Source organism: Condylura cristata, unplaced genomic scaffold (assembly GCF_000260355.1).
Source record: "Condylura cristata isolate star-nosed mole 26May11 unplaced genomic scaffold, ConCri1.0 scaffold00002, whole genome shotgun sequence".
In the NCBI taxonomy this organism is placed as follows: domain Eukaryota; kingdom Metazoa; phylum Chordata; class Mammalia; order Eulipotyphla; family Talpidae; genus Condylura; species Condylura cristata.
The window spans coordinates 49,400,862-49,418,470 of NW_004567103.1; the positions used below are offsets into that span (position 1 = coordinate 49,400,862).

Genomic DNA, 17,609 nt, shown 5'->3' on the forward strand with positions numbered 1-17,609 from the left:
AGCCGCTGGTCAGGAGAGGTCTGCTGTGCCATATGGATCAGCTGCTTGGCCAGGATCCAACTTTTGCTGCTGGGGCTGCATATAGCTTCACAGAGCTGTAATTGAACCCCTTATGCCACCAGGGAGGGCCCAGAAAACATTTAGAATAAACTCATCAGAAAAAAAAAAAAACTTGAATGATTTAGACTCAATATATTATAGGTGATTTTAAAAACAGTAATCTGAGTTAGACATCTAAGTGTGTAAGAGCTATAATTCTGTAAATTCCATGTGCAGGAAAGGGAGCATCTTCCAACAGTTTGATATTATGTATGAAAAAATAGTTGATTTGGGTATGAGGGAAAGAAAACCTATATGGATTTTACAACAGTTGCAAATGTCCACCTAAGAATGCCCACAAGAGATTCTGAAATCAGGAGGCCAGTTTTGTGCTATCAAGAAACTGTAACTTTAAAGTCATTGAAAAAAATGAGTTACTGACGTTAGTACTAATGAGGATTTTTTACTATTGTTTCTACATTTGTTTATCTAATAGAAGGTAAATTCCACATTCATTTCTGGCTCTACTTCAAAAGGACAAATTAACCTGAGAAATAATGATAATAGTTCATTATTTTTTGCTGGGAAATTGTTTTCATTTCTAAAATAGTGACTGCTGAAGGCACCATGTTAATGAATACTTGGAGGTAAGCTTGGAATTGGTACTAAATCTTCACAGAACATGCATCTACAGAAAAGGTACTGAGAAATTCCCCTCCACAAAAGCAAAGCCCTAAAGTAGTAAGTTATATTTACTGGAGGATAGTATCAGTACTGTATTTTAGAATTCCATTCCATGAGAGTCAAAGTCACAACTGGAAACCAGGTAATGATACAGTGGGCTTGTGGCTTCAGAGATATAAGCTCTGGACTCAAATTCTGGCCCTGGCATTTGCTCACTATTCCATCAGAAGGGCTTGCCATCCCTACCACACATGTTGCCTCATCATCACGTTCTCTGGGATACCACCTCGAGTTCAGATCATTGTTCAACTTCTACTCCAGATACTAGTATTCTGATCCCTTTCTTCAGGGCCAGTCCTGCTTCATATGACTGGGTGAGCTTAGACTCCCGCAAAATAAAGGAGGAAAACTCTACGGTCATTTATAACTCTGAGCAGTGGAATCCAGTTCTCAAAATAGGATTACTTGGCCATTACTTTAGAGAATTTTTGGCCAAATATCAAGGATGACTCCCTTCTTCCCAGGTCCCAAGTTAATTGATAAGCTCGTTTTTATGTGGTATCTAAAAAAAGAGCTGAGAATTCAAAGAGATGGACATCATACCACATGTTTTGATAACACAGTCCCTTTAATTTCTGTGCAAGAAAATATTACATAATATTTAGACATTAATCATTGATTTAATCTTGTGATATTGAGTTGTCTTTTAAAACTACTTTGGAGTTTTAATTGCAACAGGAGATGCTCCTATTTACTTTAAAACTGAGACAAAAAACCCCGATATAGTTTTTTTTCCACCTGGGAGGACTTTCTTCCTTTTCATCACTAGGATTTACTGATTGTGATAATGTCCCATTACAATATTTCCTATATCTTTTGAGTATTGGAGCAGTGAACTGCTGATGTTAACCCCAAAGTAGCAATCTATTCTCATGGCAGAAAGAACTGTGAAAAGACTAAAGGACATTTTATGCTTTCATTTTCTTTACCCTATTAGAACTCTCTCATAGGAAAGGTATTGCCCAAGCTTTCTAGTGAACTGAGAAATTCCATGCAGTCCCAGGTGGAACAGGTATGGTAACACAGGAAATGCATACATTCTTTCTACCTTCTGCAAAAGATTACAGAAGATCTCCTGAGATGGTTAATTTTCATGTTGTGAGGAAAGGAACAAATTTCCTTTTCATTCTTTGAAAGAAGCAACACAATAGTGAGAAAGAGAAAATTCTATCTCAATTAATTAATTCACCATACAAAGATAAATAATGTAAACTCCACAGGGAGTTTATAATCTGGGAGGTAAATCAATTATGTGCTTAAAACTCTCAGCACAAGGTCAAAAGGGACAAGAGCAATTGGGTTACAGGGCAGCACAGATGAGGTTTTATCTGTTGCCATCTTTTATGCATATGTGATTTGAAGCATACATTATACTAATTTAATGAATCTCACATTTTACCTGTATATAAGACCTTATATGAGGAAAGTTAGTATCAGAACAGCCTTTATTTTCTGTCATTTTTTAAAGGACACATGTATTTATGCATATAAGAACTGGGGTACAGGCCAGACGTACAGGGGGGTGAGAGGATTCACCAGAGGCAGAAGAGGGGAACAGAACAGGCAAACTGGCTGAAATACACTGCTGAGGGGAGTAGCAAGCAGGACAGGGAAGGTCTGCCACACCATGTGAGTCAAACTTGTGCTACAGTTGCTGTGGATAGCTTCATAGTGTTGTGCTTTAACCACTTGAGCCACCAGGGAGGGCCCAGAACAGCCATTTATTTTTTTGTGCCTGCTTCCCACTTAACAAGTAGCCATATTTCACAAAATTAAATGTGAAAGTTTTTGTGTGCTTTGGAATTAATAAGAAAAAATATATTATTCTACTCACTGAGAAAATAAAAGAAAAACATGATCGGAGAGGAATACCTAAATCATTGCTAGAATTTTCTATGTATAGATATAGGGAAGGCTTTTCAAAAGACTGAAAAACAATAGAGGCAGAAGGGTGGTGTGTGCTATGATAATAATGTGACTCTCCTTGGGCCTGACAAATGAGGTGTCTGTTGAACAGAATATTAGCAGTACTTGATAACTTTCAAGGGCCAGAGTATTTGGATACTGCAGTGAGTGAACTGGGCCCGTTGGAACAACTGAAGCCAAGTTCAGCTAAGCAAAAGTGTAGTTCATTTGATCTGTCATAAGTGTAGTTCATTTGATCTGTCATTGAACCTCCAAATTAGGTAAGTGTCTGGATCTTGGGAAGGGTTGTAACTAGAAACAAGAAATCATTGGGTTTATTCTGCATCTGTCTTCTGTTCCTACTTCTATACCTGCATGGCTCTTTTCTCTCAATGTCTTAGCATACTGCGTCCTGAATCTGCATTAACAGTACCAGTTCTTTGCGGGGGATACATACCCACCCCCACCCTGGTCCTTTTAAGCAAAGAAGGTAGTTCAACTCTGGCTTTGACACAGGTAGAGCTTTTGTCAGGACTTATATACATACTTTAAAAAAATGGATACCTATAGGAAGTAGTTAGAAGGAATTAAAACACATGGTAACGGCCTGCCCTGGTGGCGCAGTGGGTTAAAGCACAGCACTAAGAATCTAAAGCCTCTTCCGCATGAGTTCGATTCTCGCCTGCCCCGGAGGTGACCACATGGCGTGGCAGACCTCTCCTGGCCCACCCGCTGCTCCCCATCAGCAGTGTACTTCGTGGATCTTCCTGTTCTGCTCCCCACTCTGTCCCTGGTGAAGTCTTTCGCCACCCCCCGAGTCTCTGGCCTGTACCCCAGTTCTGTATGCACAAATAAATAAATCTTAAAAAAAAAAATCTCTCGGGCCCTCCCTGTTGGCACAGCAGGTTTAAGTACAGCACTTGGAAGCTAAAGCCACTTCAGCATGAGTTCCATCCCCACCCACCCAGGGAGGTGACCCACACAGCACCACAGACCTCTCCTGACCTGCCCACTGCTCCCTTCAGCAGTGTACTTTTCTATGATCTGCCTGTTCTGTTCCCCATTCTGTCTCTGGTGAACCCTCTCACCGCTCCTGCACCTCTGGCCTGTGCCCCAGTTCTGTATGCACAAATAAATAAATAAATAAGTCTTAGGAAAAAATCTCTCATTCTAGAACAAGGAAAGACAGGTAGACTTTTGGATATACTGCAAAGAACAATGGATTCTGGACTAACAACTTCAGTTTTTGTTGTTTTACAAGCTTTTTATGATCCTGAATAAATTTCACAAAAGCTGCAAAATTCTCAGTATTCTCACAGTATAATGGGAATAAATTTATCTACTGCACCATTTATACTTAGGAATAGAAAACTTAAATAGAGGGTAAGTGATAGTCTTCAAATAAGAAGTGCATAGAATTTACTGAAAATGAGTAAACTACACAGTTAATTGTGAGTTTACACATGACCAAATCTTAAAGACTTTTAGTTTTTTACAATCTATAAGAAAGGTGAACTGTCAGTGGCTTTGGTTATAGTTTAGCTTAGATTTTCTATTGTCTTTAGAAAACCTGATGGCTTTCACAAATCTATCAACAGGTAAAATTTAATTGGATTCAATATATATATATTTGCTTACTAAAACTTGTTATTAAAATTAATATCATATATACATATCAGGAAACATAGTAAAAAGATAATAAATCAAGACATTTACACTAGGACATCTTGACTTTATAGGGGAAGATGTAAGTATTCATGGAAGTTCTCAGAGGCATGCTTATTCATGTTTCATTTGAAGTAAAACACCTCTGACTATTTAGTCTGAAGTACTATTAAAACAATATTAAAAATGAAAAAAAAATCCAAAGTTACTCCCCAATGGACTGTTACAGATATGTAACAAAGAGCCACCCAATTTTCTCCTGGTAGAATAAAAGGACAAGTAAAGTTTTATTCACAAATTCTGTAACTTTTTAAAAATTTTATAACAGTTTGTTTTTACATCATTTTGTACATTTTTTTTTTTGCCATCTCAATTGTAATCCCCACGGGTTTCCCATCACCCAGTCACCCGTGTGCCATCACCACTTTCCTCCCCACCTCCCCGTTTTTTATCCCATTCCCCACTCCACCCCCCCAAAAAATGTCTCTGGTATATGGTTGTTCATTATTTTTGTTATTTTCTCGCCTGGTCCATTCAAATTCTGTAACTTTTATAGATAGCAACCACTGAAAGTAGGAATAAAGTTAACTGAAGTTATTTGCTACACTTGAAGATAGCTATATATACAGTCTTAAGCATTTTTAACTTTGACTTATTAGATGTTTTGTATAGAATAATTTAGAATGAAGGAAAAACAAGAGGGAGACACTAGTAAGAGAGCCAAAAGAAAAAAAAGGAAAAAGGCCAGAGATAAAGGAGGCTGAGAAAGAAAACATCAGTCGGATGGAGAGAAATAGTTAGCGTTTGGCCACTAGATGGCGATATAATGTAAGGTGCTCTCGGTTTTTTTTTTTTTTTTTTTTTTTAAACAAGCTATTTGCTGATTTGTATTAGGTACCATAGAGGGAGGCGAGGATGAAGCCGAGAGGATACTGCAGAGGTCTCTGGTGCATATGTGTATGTGTGCGTGTGTGTTTGGCTATATGTGTCCTGCCCCAGTGAGACTGCAGCTCTTGTAAATACTTGTTCACCTTTTGCAAGAAGGAATCGGAACAATTCCAACTGAAGACACGTTGTTATCATCTAGTCTTTGGGAGATGCTGTTCCTCATTGCAGATGGGTGATTTTCATTTTTATCAGGTAAGCCATCTGGTTGTTTCATTGCAATTTTAGGCATTATCGTTACAGTTATTTCTTTGGGGGGTGGGGGAAGAGTCTTAGAAATACAGTTTGAGCAGAGCAGGAAGTCGATTTTGTATGTGAATTAGACCAACTATCCCCCTCCTCCCTTTCTTCTCCTCCCCTTCTCCTCCCCTTCCCCTCCCCCTCCTCTCAACCTTCCATGAACTGAAATCAGGTTTGTTTTGCAGTTCAGCATTTTGATTCAACATGGGATTCTTTGGCCTGAAATAGCTTGGAAGCTAGCCAGTTCTTGCCTTTGCTTGCTTTCCCACTATTCAAGGTCTCCTTTTGAAGCCCCCTCCTTCACCGGTGCTTTAGAATTGGACTAGCTGGCTGTGAATAGAGGTCATATTGTTCCAAAGGATGGAGCAAAAATTAGATCTCAGTGTTAACCCCCAGGAAGAAGGGTGGCGGTGGCGGCAGGATTGCCTCCGGAACCTAGCATTGCAGGGGTGTTCAGCCTCCCGTAAAGGCTGGGATTTCAGGAGAATTGCTTCAAGCCTCGGGTGAGAAGGGGACAAGGATTTAATCCCGTTAACTCTCGCTGAACCGCACTTAAAAAGGGAAAACTAAAAACAATCCCTTCTTCCCCCGAACGCCAAATTGGAAAGATTGAGCTACTTTTAATTAGACAGAGGTCACTATCAGCAATGATACTGCAGAGCCCGTTGGGTTCCTAGTAAGAATCGTCTTGCTTTTCCAAGCAGCACGAGAAATATCTCTGGGTGGACATGAAGCCTTTTCAAACGTCTTTGGCCTTTGTAATCTTGGATTCCCTCTCTCCTACCTGTTTGAGGTACGTGTTTAAACCCCCTCCCACGATGACTTCTCATTTCTTTCAGTTCCCTTCAGTTATTCACCGACAGTTGTCACTGTCACTCCTCTTTATTAAATAAGTTCAAATACAGTGGGGCTGGGTGCTTGTTCAAGTGTGGTAAAATGATCAAAGCCAAAGCAGGGTAATGCCCTGTCCATATGTGCACGGAACTAAATATTTCCGAGGTGCAGTATCAAACTTGCAAATTGCCAAACGCTGTTGCTATCACACCTATAAAATGTGGCTCCATCTTCTATGGATTTATAGGTTCACGTGGTATTTCTGATGTGCTGGTGTAGTAACAGAACATATTTCTCCATAAAGCACTTTAAATCATCCCAAGAGGATGATGCCAAACAGAATAGGAAAATTCCATGCTGAGGCTGGTGTTTCCTGCTTCGTTTGCTCCTGCCGGGCAGGGTCTAGCTTACCTTCCCATTTGCTGCAATACCTGGCCTGCCAGGGTGATGTAACGTGGAGTTCTGCACGTTCACCGGGCGTCTGACACTTTCCTGTCCCCTCACCCGTGTATTTTGGAAGCGGCATCACTGTGGAGAGAAACTCCTTTAAATCTCCCCTCGGTGGCTGCTGCCATCAAGCCATCACCTCCCTCTCTTCTAGGAGCCGTGTTGCAATTTAGGCCTTCCTCCACCACGCTCCTGGAAGAGATTTTTAGATGGTGTCTATTTTAGGAACATAATGTGTAGACAGGAATGGATGGCCACAAAGATTTACCGGAAAACAATTTGGTGGAGAGGGTGAGGTAACACTATAAACCACTCAAAAGGAGCACAAGTGGCTGGTTATCACATGGACCCAGCAAGGGAATTAGTTTTCATGAAACTCACTGCAAGTCACTTGTGTGGCTTTTCCCCTTATCCTCTTCAGTTGTTGGTCTGGTTGTTTTTATTTATTTAATTTTTTCCAAAAATTTCATTAGGAGGTCAGTACACCCTGAATGCCAATACTGGTAAAAATAGTATGTGGATTTTGTTGCCGAGGCTTAGTCTCCATTTACATAGCCCCTTCTGGCTGGAAAATTTGGTATGTGGAGCTTCATTTATTAGGGCAGTTTCACTTTAAGGCCTGGTCAGGAGGGTTTCTCCCTCTTTGGTAGAAGAGGAGGGCACAATTGGAAGCCTAATTAATTATACAGTATCCAATAAGGCACTGGGGATCTCAGTCTGGATCAGCATTAGGGACTAGCAATACCATGGGCAAAGGGATAGACCAGAAATCCAGAAGTAAACTACATTGCCACCGGCACAGGAATGAAAATTCCAGAAGCTCACAGAAGAATCCAGTAGAAACCAGTCTAGCTCCTTGTATAGAGGGCAATGTTAGGGAACCCAGAGATTGAGTCACAGAGGGGAAAAGATAAGAGCACTTTTCTCCGTTATAATAGACAAGGAGGGGAGAAATCAGGGGCTTATCTAGTGTTATTTCTAGAATGTTACAGAACAGGCAGTCCCCATGGGTTAATCTGGGTATGAGCAACCATCCACAATTTAGCCAGGGGCCCATAAAAACTGTTATATTCTTCTTGGACAGTTGGATGCCTGGTCTCCCAGTTACCTTAGAAGGGGGGAATGAAGGAGAAAGAGGAGATACAGAAGCAGTGGGGAGGGGGGTGATTGGGGGGGGGACTCTGCTATTTGATGCTCTAACAGCTTTACACCTGGGTCAATGGGCTGTGAGCTGTGAACTAATCACTTCCCTTTGAAATTCTGATTAGTCAATTGAGCCTGTTTCCCAGCTGTTCACATTCTGCTCTTTACAGTAGGGGCTGGGAAAAGACTTATTCCAGAGTAGTGATAGTCAGGAGAAAAAAAAAAAAAGAAAAAAAAAAAAACTAAGCCCAGCTGCCTCAAATACCCAAATGGTGCTTTTTCTTTGGTCCATGTTCATACACAATATTTTATTTAAGAGGACAGGGAGTGGATGCTAACCACTCTTTTAAACCATTCTTTACAAATATTTCTCATTTAATTCTATAAGGTAGTTTATCACCAACTTATAGATCAGGAAACCATGCACAGCACAGTGTGGTTAACTTTGCCCTTGGTTAAAGAGCAAAGACTGAGCCTGATCTTGAACCTGAGCATTGTGGAGTCTGTGCCCATGACCATTTCTTACCACCTGTGTGATCAGAGAGCTATGATGTAGCCAGGATAGGCCTTGTATTGGAGGTTTTGGGGTGCCCCTCATTCTGTCCTGTAGCAGACTCAGATTTGTGCAGTCTTCGTGGCACCAATATATTACTCATTTGCTCTCCTACATGTCAAAAACGTAAGGTAGTTCAGTTTAGAATTATTCCCTGAGTCTACCCCATTTGTTTATTTAAAAATGCATCTGTGTCTTCCTATTTTAGGTGCTAAAAAACGGTAAGTGAAACTTTAAAAATCCTTGCTGACATGGAACTTTGGTCCACTGGTGGAGTAAAAACAGTAGGCAAATTATGTGTAATGAAGTAACCATGACTATATGTTTCTGGAGGAATAATAATAAATCCGGGTAAGGCCCTAGGTGGAGATAGGGGCTTGCAGAGAGAAAATGATGCCAAGGGGCAGGAAGTTGCTTTTTTTGTAATGAGTGAGAGAAGAGCAATCTGGGCAGTAGGATGAGAGAGGACACAAAGGTCCCACAGGGCACAGTTTGTCATGTTGGAGGAATGGCACCTGCCTGTGAGCCATCCTGAGAGCAGACGGAACAGAAAGAACCAGGGGACTGGTAGTGATACGGTTACAAATGACTGGTCTCTCAGATAAGCATTAAGAAGTTTGTCTTTCCCCTTTATTTGACAAGTTTGTTTTCTTTATGACTGTATAAGTCTCTCAGGTAGCCATTGGCAAGTTTGCCTTTCCCTCTTCTGTGCAATTTCTCTCCCCTTGTTTGACAGGTTTGTCTTGCATTCGGAGGAAAAGGGCTTTAAACATTAGATGTTGAAAAAACAAGCTGTGCCCAACTGTCTCCAGCTCCGTGCTGAGCCCTGCCCCCTCCTCTTTGCAGACCCTTGCCCATTCCCCCTCCCCTTTTTTTTTTCCCTTTGTATAAATAACCCTGCACCGGGCCAAAAAGCAGGACTGTGGTGTTTCAGACATGAGTCTGCAGCTCTCCTCATTTGTCGACAAATTAAACCTCTTTCCTTTTCCTCAAACTCTGCTTCCTTTTATTGGCTGAGGGAAACTGAGTCCAGCGTTTAGTAACAGAGGGCCTGTGAGACCGCCTCAAGGCACTTGGAACTCTAATTGTCCCCTTCCTTTGTAAAAACAATCCATGGACAATGTCAAGTAAATGTAAGTCTCCTATAATAGTGACAAGTTAGTAGGTTTAAGAAAGGATACCAGTCATTTCCACATGTGCTAAAAAGGTTTAAAATTCTGTGAAGTTCTGTAGAAAATGTGATAGTTCCTAGAATTCAGCATCATTCTCGTAAAGGTGTTTACAGGGCACTACTTAATAAAATAAAAATGTTTGAATGAGCTTGTTGGTTGGATGGCTGCAAACTATCACTTAAAACTTCAAAAGCAGGCCCAGTTAACTAGTTAGCAGTGCTCAGTCTTGAAGACTTTCCCTTAAGTCCAGGAGGAGCAGCGGGCTGAGAACAGACAGGCGGACACAACCAGGCTTTGCATCCCTCATCCCTCGAGTGGCCAGGGCACAGTAGGCACAGTAGGTGATTCAACAATGTATTTTTTTTAAGATTTATTATTTATGCATACAGAGCTGGGGAACAGGCCAGAGGTGCAGAGGATTCACCAGAGACAGAGTGGGGAGCAGAACAGCCAGATCAATGAAATAGACCGCTGAGGGGAGCAGCAGGTAGGTCAGGAGAGGTCTGCCATGCCATGTGGGTCAGCTGCAGGATGGAGATTGAACTCGTGCTGAAGTGGCTTTAGCTTCTCAGGGCTGTTATTTAAGCTGCTGCACCACCAGGGAGGGCCCTCATAATGTAATTTTTAAATGAATATTAGGCATGTGGTTTTAAAATAATGGCAAAATATAAAAGTCAACTTTTCACATTTCCCTATGTTAGACCTTTTTAAAGATTTATTTATTTATACATATAGAACTGGGATACAGGCCAGAGGTGCAGGGGCAGTGAAAGGATTCACCAGAAACAGCGTGGGGAGCAAAACAGGCAGTTCAACGAAGCACACTGCTGAGGGGTACAGCAGACAGTCAGGAGAGTTCTGCCATGCCATGTGGGTCACCTCCTGGGTGGGGATTGAATTCATACTGAAGTGGCTTTAGCTACTTAGTGCTGTGCTTTAACCCACTGTGCCACCAGGGATGGCCTGTTACTGTATTTTTATTCCTCAAGTTTCACATCCTAATGGTATGTCTTTCTATTTTCTTGACTGTTTGCTCCACTCCATCTTAGTTACTACCAACATTGTAGTTCTCTCTATCAAGTATGAGCTTCTTTTCTAACTTGAAGAAATCTTGCTTCTTAGTTTTTCATGAGAAGCAGTAAAAACCTTTGTCTTCTCATGTGGCTGCTTACTTTGGTGCCCTGTCTACAAATTTGTCTTTAATTTTTTTAAGATTTATTTATTTGTGCATACAGAACTGGGGTAAAGGCCAGAGGTGTAGGGGTGGTGAGAGGATTCACCAGAATCAGAGTGGAAAGTAGAACAGGCAGATTGACAGAGTACACTGCTGTGGGGGGCAGTGAGTGGCTCAGGAGGGGTCTGCCAAGCCATGTGGGTCACCTCTGGGGCTGGGGTTTTAACTCACAGGGAAGCAGCTGTGGCCAGCTTTGAAGTGTGGCACTCCAACTCATTGAGCCACCAGGGAGGGCCCTTGTCTTTACTTTTGATGAAGTATTTCTGATCCTTGGCTTTAAGTTTCTTCTTTTGTCATGTGTGTCCTTGATGTACTGAGAAGGAGCCATTGCCTAGTTCAAGGTCATGTAGAATTACTCCTGTCTTTTCCTATGAGTATTGGAGTTTTAGTTCTTACTTCTAGGTCTATGATTCATTTTGAGTTAGTTTTTGTCTATAAAGTGAGGTAGGGCACTGATTTCGTGTCATTCTTTTGCATGCTGGCATCCATTTGTGCCAATACTGATTGTTGATAAGCCTGCTCCACCTCCCTTCCTCCCTCCACTTGAGATGGCATGTTAATCTTGCCTTATTTAAATGCATCTATCTTTTTAGCACCAATTATTTTGTACACTGGTTACAGAGATGACATTTTTTTCTATAAAAATAATAAAAGCCATTGTGATTTTTCCCTCTTGAGCTTTCCCCGAACTTTAAAGTATCACAGAATTGGCCTATATATGCTTAACTGTTAAACACATTTTTAACCTAACTCTTATCAATTTTTTTTATATTATGTTGAAAGCACTTTCATTTGTGATTCTACTAGAAATTTAAGAAGATAATGATGCACAATTCAGCAATGAGCTACTATTTTTAGAGAAATGTTACTAGTTATTTCTAAGAAACATCTCTACTGTATTTCACATGCTCTCTGGAACTCATGCAAACATTATCTATATTCTTTATACTATTTCTATATGCTGCTAGTCTACTTTTCATGTTAACAAACACAATTGAGGAGAAACTGTTGAACGTGAGATAGAATTCTAAGACAATTGGCTGCTGTGTTAGTTTGCTAGGGACGCCAGAACAAAACCCACAGATCAAGTAACTTAAATGACAGGAATTTATTTCTCAAAGCTCTGGAAGTTTAACCCTCCAAATCAAGGTGTCCGCAGGCTTGGTTTTTGCTTTGGCCTCTCACTTTGACTTGCTGACGGTGGCCTTCTGACTGTGTTCACATGTTTTTGTTTTATTTTTCTCTGTGGGCATCCCTAATATCTTTTTTTATATCCAAATTTCATTTTACAAGGAGACTGGTAAGATTATGATGGGGTACCCTAATGGCCTTGCTTGAACTTATCATCTTCTTGAAGTGTTTTTCAAATACATTCACATTCTGAGCTGCTAGAGGTTGAGGTTTTCCCATGAGATTGTGAAGGTGTCACAGCTCTACTCATGGCATTGTCTCTGGCTGTACTGATGGTGACAGCTGAACCAATGACAAAGAAGATTGAAACTGCTAAATTACTTGTTGTTGATGAAACTGTTGTTATAATAATGGTGGACTTTCATTATTCATTTTCACCTCCCACTGGATATAAGGAGTCTTTTGTGTGTTTATTAATAATACAATAAAGGCAATTAATTTAGATTTGTATTGAAAGAGGCATGTTGAATAACAAGTGGGCAGAGCTGAATGGTGGAGATTCTGCTACCATGTGTATGCTGGAAAGGCACGGTCATGCTCATAAGCTATACGTTTACTGAACTTCACCTCTTTATTTCATAAGAAAAATGATCCTAAAGGATATTAAACATTAGAAATTCATGGTGAAATTACAAATAAAATAATTATTTTCAAAGTCTGCCAAAACAACTGAACGTGAATGAGATTTATACAAATAATGTCTCAGAGCGGCACTGCCTCTCAGAGTTGATGTCTAGGGTAATTGACAAGAGTCAAATGACATGAGTCAAGAAAGTAGCGACAGGTAGTCCAGACTAAACTTTGGGTAGTTTTTGCAGCATGCTATTTTCTGCTAGGATGAATCAGTTCATCTGCTTTCAGGCTTTTCTTCTTGGTCATTCTGGTTAAAAGTTAAAATTCTAGTAACTGTGCATCAGTTTGGATTGTGAAACTGACTCAGCTAAAGGTGAACTGAGTTCCTTGACTGACATCCCCATCAAACTATTCCCCATCCAGGAGGTGAAATTCCATCCAAACAAAACAGGCTACATACACATTGTTAGGAGAATGATTACATAAATCGTGGCCAATGTAAGTTGTGAGGCATTTTAGATCATTTAACTAAGGGTTTTGAATAGGAAAAATCTGTAAAGAAAAACTGTAATAGTTAATGGCTGACTTGTGTGATTTCATATGATATCTGTTTCCTTTATAAATTTAATTTTAAAAAGCAGGATATTGCACTTTATTTTTCTGATGATAAAAGCAGTACAAGCTAATTACACTATGCTAAAAAGAAATGATCATAGAAATCAAGGTGTTAAAAATGACTCCCATAAATTAACATAAAAATGATCGGTACTAACAATTGATTTCATATACCAAAGTGTTTATGGCTCAAATCCTCCAAAATATTTTAGCATCAGAATAAAATTTAGTGTATGTTTTTTTTTTTTTAAGATTTATGTATTTGTACAGAACTGGGGTACAGGCCAAAGATGCGGAGGGTGAGAGGATTCACCAGAGACAGGGTGGGGAGCAGAACGGGCAGATCGATGAGGTACACTGCTGAGGGGAGCAGCGGACGGGTCAGGAGAGGTCTGCCACGCCATGTGGATCCCCTCCGGGGCAGCGGGGATTGAACTCATGCTGCAGTGGCTTTAGCTTCTCAGTGCTGTGCTTTAACCTGCTGCGCCACCAGGGAGGGCCCTAGTGTATGTTATTTTTAAGTGGGAATATTTGACTCTGTTTTGTACAAATATATTTATTATATCTCCAGTAAAAGTCATGAACTCAATGTGAAGTTACTGCAGAAACGGTGGAATATCTGAATATTTTACCAGCCCACAAACACTGTATAATAAAGCTTAGTATTTTTTAAATTTTATAACAATAGATGAACTTTTGGAAATTAGTTATAAAGTTAGTTTTGAAATGCCACCAGGTGGGCTTCGCTGGTAACACAGGAGTTAAAGATGCAGTGCTGTCAAGATTCTGCCAGCCACTGCAGCGTGAATTCAGTCCCTGGTATGCCAGGGAGCTGACCCACAAGGCCTCTGCTGACTTACTGCTTTCCTCGGCAGTGTATTTTAGTCAGTCTATCTGTTCTGCTTCCCACTTTGTCTCTGGTGTGGCCTCTAACCTCTGGCCCATACCCCAGTTCTTGTGTGAATAAATAAATACATCTTTTTAAAAACAGTGTCACAAGGTGTTATTACCAAAATTGTCTGACTTGGTTATCTGAATTTTCCCTTTAGAACTCAACAAAAATTCAAGAAGATCATATTTATATAGTTTTTATTCTTTACAGTGAATTATTTTAATAAAGATTGACTTCAGGGCTCTCCCTAGTGGCACAAGGGGTTAAAGCACTATAGTATGAAGCTCTCTGAAGCCACTGCAGCACAAGTTCGATCCCCGGCCAGGGAGCTGAACTACATGGCATGGCAGACCTCTCCTGGCCCACCCACTGCTCCTCTCAGCAGTGTACTTTGTCAATCAACCTGTTCTGCTCCCCACTCTGTCTCTGGTGAATCCTCTCACCTCCCCTATGTCTCTGGCCTGCACCCCAGTTCTGTAAGCATTAATAAGTTAATCTTTAAAAAAATTGACTTCAGGTTGAGAATACTAAAAACAATGAAAAATATATGTAAATTCTGACATAGTAGGTATAAAAATTTTAAAATGACTTACAATAAAACTCACTAAGCTGGCAATAGCAAACTGAAAGATTATCCAATAGAATGATGACATGAGTAAATTAACAGTGTGGCTCTCCAGGATGACATGGCAGTGTGGTGGATCATTAGTATATGTTGAATTTTGGAATGTGGTCTTATTTTTGTTGAGGGAGGCCTCTCTGTGAAGAGGAATAAATGTTTTAGAGATCAATATCTAGATTATTTTAAAGCAAATATTGATCATTTAAAAATTAAAGTATCAAATAAAGAAAGGAAACCACAGTTCAGAGCTTCCAGTTATGTATTTACAGAGGAGGGAAAAGGTTGAGAATTCTGACACATGAAATATTCTAAGTAAGAAAGTCAGTAGATTTGGAAATCCTGGAAAGAGTTCTTTTGGTGACTTAACAAATGCTACCAGCCAACAGTTTTGCTACTACATTGGAATGTGATATGCCATTTAAAAAGACCAGTGGTATTTGGGGCTATATATATATCAGTGTTTTGGTACAAAACCAAAGAGGTAACTCATTGGCTTCAGGTCCAGACTACCATAATTTCAGTATTTTGTGGGCATTGACATTTTGGATTTCAGGTGACTTAAAGAGCCTAGAAGATTGTAAACCAATATTTAAGGCATTTAGAGAATTATAAGTCAACCTGTATGAGTGAAGACAAGTGTCATATGAAAAAATTCCAAAAGGGAACTCTAAACATAGTTAAGTTAAATAAAAATCAGTAAGCCACGAAATGAAAATGAGTTTTTGATCTCTGTAAAAAATCCCTATGAAGTAACAAAATGAAATTCCAGTTCTCTCTTCTCTAGGACCAAACTTTGTCTTATCTTAACACTTTTTTTTCATTCATAGACATTTTGCTTTATCCTCTGCTTTGCATTCCCTCACTTTGTTTTTGAAAATTATTTTCCACCGTCATGTTGTCAGTATGTTTGATGCATAAAGAATGTAATCCAAAAATAGAAAAATCATTAACATGATCAGCAGTATTTTCAAAGTGTGGTCCACAGAATGCATTGAGTTCCTTTGAAATCTTTTAGGGAGTCCATCAGCTAAAAATTCTTTTGATAATAATATATTTGTCTTTTAGTCCATATTATTGATTCCAAAGATCAATTAAAATTCTGTCTTAACACTTATCAAAACAGTAATATCAAATTGTACTAGTACTCATATTCATCACTTCATTCATCCCCAATAAAGCCAAATAAATTAAATAAAAGATAGTTTTACTAAAGAAATGTTTTTGGTAGAGGAATAAAAAGTTCATCAAATAATCGGTAGACAGATGTTTATTTTACATATTCTGTGGGCTGAAATGGAAGTATGCATACATAAAGAATATTTGCATCAATTATAGTATGATGATTCACTCAAATAAAGTATTTTGTGCATTTGGTTGAATTACAAGCTGAACTGGTTGCTTTTCCATGGGATACCATTTTTACTTGAAAGAATGACTGACAGGAAAATTGTAGTTATTCAGATTTGGATATTTGGCAGACAATTTTTTAGAAATGAATGAAGTGAGCCCGTCATTTCAAGAGAAATAACTGATAATATTTGTTACCAATGACAGCATTTAAACTTTCAAGAAAAAAAAATTACAATTTGGAAAGCTTCTTTCTGCCACCATTATATCAACAGCTTTACTCAAAATTTAAAGGGATTTTCTGTTGCATTTAGTGGTTATATTAACAGAGGTATAATGAAATGTTTCAGTATTTCAAGTTTCTGAATAACTTAGTCTACCAATATTTTACAAATGAGTGATGGATAAGTGATACAAAGCATACCTGGATAATAAATGCAAAATGTAATAGACTAATGGACTTTAGTGACACAAAGAACATGAAGTTCAAAGATACAATTTCAGATTCCACTCGTCAAAGTTTGATAAACAATGAGAATACTATTACAATTATGTGAAAAACTATTATGATTTTCCAACTAAGTGTTTTTATGAAGCCAGGTTTTCTCCATTCAAATATAAGCTATTTGAATGCCAGATTGAATGCAGAAGCAGATTTAACCCATCAAGACATAAACTCAAATATTAAAGAAATTCATAAATTTATAAAACAATGTTGCTCTCAATGTTTCTTTTTTGTCTGATTATTTTTTACCTAAAATATTATTTTGTTAACATGTTACTAGTTTGCTATTGTTATTATAAATTAATAAATATATTTAAATTTTTGTCCATTTTGATTTCAATAAATGTAACCCACATAAATTAGGTTTTGGGGTCCTCAATAATATTAATAATATAAGCAATTCTTTTTTTTACAGATTTATTTATTTAAGCATACAGAACAGGGGTACAGGCCAGAAGTGCAGTGGTAGTAAGAGGATTCACCAGAGACAGAGTGGGGAGCAGAGCAGGTAGATTGACAAATTACACTGCTGAGGGAAGCAGCAAGCGAGATAGGAGACATCTGCTGTGTCATGTTGGTCACCTCCCTGGCTAGGGATTGAACTCTTGCTGAAGTGACTGCAGCCAGCTTCGCAGTGCTGCACTTGAACCCATTGTGCCACCAGGGAGGGCCCTAATATAAACAATTCTAAACAAAAATTTATGCGACAAGGATTAATTCAATCAATCACATTCCATAGTACATTTATGTCTAGTACAATGAGACATGTATTCATTGACATTATTATAATGCAGGTAACTAAGTCCCCTGAAGTCATGCTAAATAGACTATGTCATATATACCAGTTTCCATGACTGTAACATGAACTGCGCATATCATCAGTTTAGTTTGGTAAGTTCTAGTAAAAGTGAGCAAAAAGTGCTTCAAAGCAAATCAGAAATTA

At 39.1% G+C, this 17,609-nt stretch overlaps 1 protein-coding gene across 7 annotated transcripts in view; it reads left to right on the forward strand.

Moving 5' to 3' along the window:
• SCN1A (sodium channel, voltage gated, type I alpha subunit) overlaps positions 1-17,609 on the forward strand; it is a 130,945-nt gene that overhangs the window by 10,737 nt on the left and 102,599 nt on the right. For 5 of the 7 annotated variants that reach the window (XM_012726107.1, XM_012726119.1, XM_012726117.1 and 2 more), the window contains exons 1-2: positions 5,242-5,493; positions 6,243-6,331. The exons of 1 other annotated variant lie outside the window; for it this stretch is intronic. The gene's annotated coding sequence lies outside the window, so the exon portion shown is untranslated. Of the gene's footprint in view, positions 1-5,241; positions 5,494-6,242; positions 6,332-17,609 lie in introns of those variants that run through there. One more of the 7 variants, XM_012726113.1, reaches the window with a different exon arrangement.